This window comes from Manacus vitellinus, unplaced genomic scaffold, assembly GCF_001715985.3.
Source record: "Manacus vitellinus isolate BGI_N305 unplaced genomic scaffold, ASM171598v3 scaffold_52_pilon, whole genome shotgun sequence".
Classification (NCBI taxonomy): Eukaryota; Metazoa; Chordata; class Aves; order Passeriformes; family Pipridae; genus Manacus; species Manacus vitellinus.
In genome coordinates, this window is record NW_021940628.1 from 571,822 (window position 1) to 577,374 (window position 5,553).

The 5,553-nt window shown below is 49.1% G+C and overlaps 1 protein-coding gene across 9 annotated transcripts in view; it reads right to left on the reverse strand.

Annotated features, from left to right (window-relative positions):
- Positions 1-5,553, reverse strand: part of EPB41 (erythrocyte membrane protein band 4.1) — an 82,174-nt gene that overhangs the window by 48,097 nt on the left and 28,524 nt on the right. The gene's annotated exons all lie outside the window — the stretch shown is intronic.

The following is a 5,553-nucleotide window of genomic DNA, read 5'->3' on the forward strand; positions in this document are numbered from 1 at the left end:
GGGGGGAAAGAAGATGGGCTTTAAGGTCCCTTCCAACCCAAACCAGTGTGAGATTCTGTGATCTAAACACACCACATCATACCACACTGATGGGGACAGGACTCATTGGTGTTGATCAACTATGTTGATCTGCACAAGACCAGTCCAGTGGAGCAGAGCAGGCTTTGGGATTCATGGAATCTTTGGATTGCACACAGCAAAAACATAGAACGAAAAGGTTTCCAAACAACATCCATAAAATGCAGAGCAGATTTCCTCAGAGCCTGTGCTATTAAACTGATGCAATGTTTATTTCAACTTTAGCCTGGGCTGTTGACACAAAAAGATGGAAATCACATGAGAAGAATATCTATTTAAGGTATAAAGAGGACCCAAAATAATCATGCTTTAGAGGGGATAGAACTAATCTTTGTGCGTTGCATCACATGTATCTGCAGCAATAAATTGCCACTGCTTACACTGAGCAAATAGCATATAATCCAATATGCCCCAATCCCCAGCCCGAGCCTCAGCACACAAACATTTGCTCCAAATACAGACCCAAAATTAGGAAACGTTTCAAGATGTCACCCTCCTACGTATTATTGCATTCATCAGTTCTAATTTGACTCATGCTGATTGCCAAAAGAACCAGAGTGCTGGAAGAAGAAAAGTCCCCCCAGCTCTCCAAAGGACTCTTCCCTTGCATTTAATGCAAACACTTGATTTTATTCCTAACGCTGTGGTTAAACCAGGGCAGCACCAGAGACCTTCCCTGAGTTTGTTCCTCCAGCAACGCAAATTTCCTGAGGTTACAAGGTTTGGTTTGAGGTTTTGGTGATTTTATTTCTTTTCAGGGAGGGCTTTTGGAAAAGCAGGGATGGAACCCACTGGGTCTGTGCTTCCATTGGAGAAGTGTCAGATTTAGAACAGGCTCTCTGGATCCTTTGAAACTGTGTCAGGGGAGGGTCAGGTGGGATCTCAGGAAAGGATTTTTCCCCCAGAGGCTGGTTGGGCACTGACCAGGCTCCCCAGGGCAGTGGGCACAGCCCCAAGGCTGCCAGAGCTCCAGGAGGGTTTGGACAACACTCTGAGGGACAGGGTGGGATTGTTGGGGTGTTCTGGGCAGGGCCAGGGGTTGGACTGGATGATCCTTGGGCGTCCCTTCCAACTCAGAACACTCTACTATGCTATGAAACCTCTTCACTTCTCCCACAATCCACTGCCAGGAATGCTGCTGGCCCTGTTAGCAACACTCTGCAAAGTCCCTCCAGCCACCATGCAGCCAATTCCTGCTCTCAACAGCTCTCCAAAAACTCCCGGAGATGCCACAAGGCAGTGGAAGGGGCAAGGACTATCAAAAACCCATCACTCCAAGCCCACGACACAAGACAGACTCGCCACGGTCAACTCCCAGGGCAGAGCTCCCAGTGTCCTGGCACACAGGGATGGGGATGGATGCTCTGCAAGCCTGTCCCACCAGGATCACACGCCGACAGCGAGCTCCCTCTGGCACCAGCTGCCAGAGCAGCCTGCTTTGTAGTTGCTTCCCACTGTGTTTGTTTTGAATAAACACATTTGTAGGAATCGTTATCAAAACACACGACCGGGCGCGCGTCGCTCCTCAGACTCGAAAGGCAGAACCAGGGCTTTGGAGATGAGGACGGTGGGGAGGGCACAGCTGAGGAGCAGCTCTTATCAGCCACAGGAAACCAGAGGGACGGTCCACAAAGGAACAAGGCAGAACCAGGGCTTTGGAGATGAGGATGGTGGGGAGGGCACAGCTGAGGAGCAGCTCTTATCAGCCACAGGAAACCAGAGGGACGGTCCACAAAGGAACATTTCCTCTGGATGTACGTTTCTCTCCTTAAAATTCTGGAACAGGGATTGTTTACTTGTTTACATTTCAAAGCCGCAGTCCCGGACCTTTCTGGATGTAGGAAGGTGGGTCTCGCTGGCAATGAGAAAAACATCTCCTTGTCTTAAACATCTCTTTTGTCTTTCCTCCATCCCTTGGGATTCCAGGCTGCAGCTCAGCCAGATCCCCTCGGCAGGGCTGGGGATGCGGAGATGGGCACGTAGGAGCCCTGCCCTTCCCAATAAACATTTCATAGCTGCCAGCACCAATAACTCACTGGGTGCAGCAAACATCCTGCTGCAAGACTTGAGCGAGCTGCTCCGACCCAGGCTCACGGCTGGATCCCTCCCCGGCGAGTTTTAGGCTCAGAAATGGTTTTTTCCCTACGCTCCTCGTCAAAAGCAAAGAGATCAGTAAGCAAATAACATAACTGAGAGGCTGCCCAGGGCAAAGGGGGGAAAGGAGATGGTCTTTAAGGTGCCTTCCAAGCCAAACCAGGCTGTGATTCTGTGATTTTCCAAGACAAAAAGCACCTTGGCTGCACTTGTTTTGTTTCCATCCCAGCCCACAGCAGAGCTGACACAAAGAGCAAAGTTCCCACTCCACTGCTCCTCAACCCGTCCTTTGGAGAAAGCACAACCCACAGCCAAAACACAAGCAGGTTTCTATCTAAATTCAATTTTTCTTCCTTCACTGTCCCACAAGGCAATTCTGCTGAGCCTGCAGGTGCCTCGGGAGCTCCCTGGATGCTGGAGGAGGATGCTCTGCTCCTGTAGGAGCACTCAAGTGATGCTGCTCACCTCCTGCTCTGAGCTGCCACACTTGTAAATACTGCATTTGGGGGTTTTCTTTGGTACAGGCTGAAGGTTTGATGCCAGACAGCCTGTAAAAAGCAGGCTCTTCACAAGTCTGGTGTAGAGAAGGTGTTTGACGCTACAGAAATAAGGAAACCACAACAAAACTCAGATATCATCCCAGAGAGAGATTTCAGAGTGAAAACCTCACCAGAAAATATGTATTTACATTTAAGCATTTTTAAGTTTAAGAACATCCTCCAGACAAGAAGGCTTTGGCAACAGGAAGCAACCTGAAGAAAAGGGAGTTAAATACTCCCAGAGAAGCAAAAAGGCTTTGCCCCACTGGGGACACTTGCAACCACAGGTTGACCTTCCACCAACCACATCCCCTTCACCTGCCAGAGGAGGATCTGGACCTCCTGGGAATGCTGGAAGAGGCTTTAGCAAAACATCTCCTCTCAAAAGAAACAGGAATGTTGAGATACTTGTCTGTCACCCTCTCCTACCTGTCAGCTCCTCCAGTGTCTCTTATTTAGGCACACAAACAAGTGTAGTGACCATACCTGAAGAAGGGCAAAGTTAATTAGAAATTAGGAATAAATAGTTACCTGTGAGGGTGGGGAGGCCCTGGTACAGGTTGCCCAGAGAAGTTGTGGTTGCCCCTGGATCCCTGGAAGTGTCCAAGGGCAGGTTGGACAGGGCTTGGAGCAACCTGGGATAGTGGGAGGTGTCCTGGTGGAAGGAGAGGGTCTTTAAGGTCCCTTCCAACCCAAACCAGTCTGTGATTCTGTGATAGAAAATCTAATTTATCCCTGCTTCCAAGCCTGGAAAAATGATTTATGCCTCATGCCATAGCTTACTTAATTCCCAGTGGTTTAGTCTTTCAGAGAGAGAAGAAAAAGGACTGTCCACGGGGAAGGTTCAGTTCTTGGAAACCCAAACTGTCTCACAGCGATGCCCAACACCAGATAAGGGTGATCACAGTGCTGGGACAAATTGTCTTGACCTTCCTACCCAAAAACGTGTGGCTTCTCAGAACGCTGCTGCTCCAAGCAAGAGCTGGAGACAATGATAAGAGAAAAATTTCTGCTAAAAATAGGCAAAAATCAAATAGTTTCAGCAACAGCGTGGCGGGTTTTGGTTTTTTTTTAAAATGCGTTCCTTCCCATTTCATAATGTGTGTGAAAAGCACACAACTCACCAGAGGAACTACGCAGAACATTGCTCAAAATAGACAGCACAGCCTGAAAATTCAGTTTAGTCAAGACCTGGTGCACGTGAGACAAACCTGAGGGTGGGAGGGGAGGAAACTGCAGCCGCCCCCGGCAGGACTCACCCCACGTGTGTGAGTTACGTGTCCTACACGGGATTTTTACTACAGTTAAAAAAACATTCCAAGGCCAGGCTGGACGGGGCTTGGAGCAACCTGGACTAGTGGAAGGTGTCCCTGCCCACGGCAGGGGGGTGGGATGAGATGGGCTTTAAGGTCCTTTCCAATCCAAACCGTTCTGGGATTCTACGACCACAGCAGAAAGCTGTTTGTTAGGGGAGTTTAAATAAAACAAGAAATTCAAATGCAATAAAATAAGCCCCTCAATAAGGAATTCAAACAACCTTAAAATACTCTGAAGCACTAGAACCGTTTGGAATTTATTTAATATATTTTATTAGAGGAATAATTAGCGCTGACATTTATAACCCCTGTCAGAATTAACGTGCACGATCTTCCTGTGCTGGTACTTTGGGTCCTGAACAAAAGAGATGCTGCCACTCAGCCTGACCTGGAGGGTAATAGGAGACTCCAGGAGCCTCATTGAACAGGGGAAAAATAAACCACCCAACACAACACAGATGGCACATTACAACTGCCCGGATTTAATTCTCACCAGAGCAGCCCTGGTAATCTACTGCACGTCGGCAGCCCCGTGCCCCTCTCCCATCTCCTGCTCTCATACAGCTTTCCTATTTAAATGAGGGCAAAAATAGTAGCTCACCATCTGCTGAAAGCAAATCATTTATGTCAAATTGAAGACTGGGCTTATAAAATGACCTGACTAAATGGAGCAGTAAGTGCATTACAACCGAAGGGAGCTGAGAGCTCCTCCCCCTGTATCCTCAAAAATCCTCCTGGATGCTACAGAATATGGAAATTCATGGGCTTTGCTCATTGGTAAAGTGCTGAAATTTAAATGAAAACATGTACTTGTCACCGGAGCCTTGTCTGCTGCGATGGGTTTGGAAAGGCTGCCCCGTGTGGGACCTGCTAGGAAAACTCACTTGATCTGGGAGCAGTTGGACTCAGAACAGAGCCATGGGGAAGGCATGTGGGCCAGGCTGCCAGGAAAATAAAGCTCATGGACTATCCCATCATATTCCAACACAGGAGTTTGCTAGAAAGACTAAGAAAACCACCAGTTTAATACGAGTGTTGTTCCCTATTCCATAGAGAGCAGCTACTCTTGGGGCTCCCTTCCCCTCTTCAGCAGAGGTCAGAGCAAAAACAAGGTTTGGTCTCAAACACACAGTGCCTGATGGACCTTCCTCTGCAAAACCAAGTCTGCAAATGCCCTGACCACACCAAACCCCCCAAGAGGACACAGGGGGCTCAGCCTGGCGGGCAGCAGCCGCTCCAAAAACCCTCCTTAGGCAGAGGAGAGGTATCTGCAGGGAGGGAGGGATCCATCCAGACCCATCCCCACCCCACAGGCAGCTCAGCACCTGCGTGGTACAGATAATATCCCAGGGTTGGTCCCTCCACCAGCCTCCCACAGGGGCAGGGAGCACAGAAACACGGCAGGGGCCAAAAATCTGTGCAGGGAAAAGCAGCGGGAACGGTGCTCAGAGCACCAGGAGCGAGCAGTGCTGCATCACAGGGGGTACATCCAAGGATGGGCTCTGCCTCAGCAGGTCACTCCATCA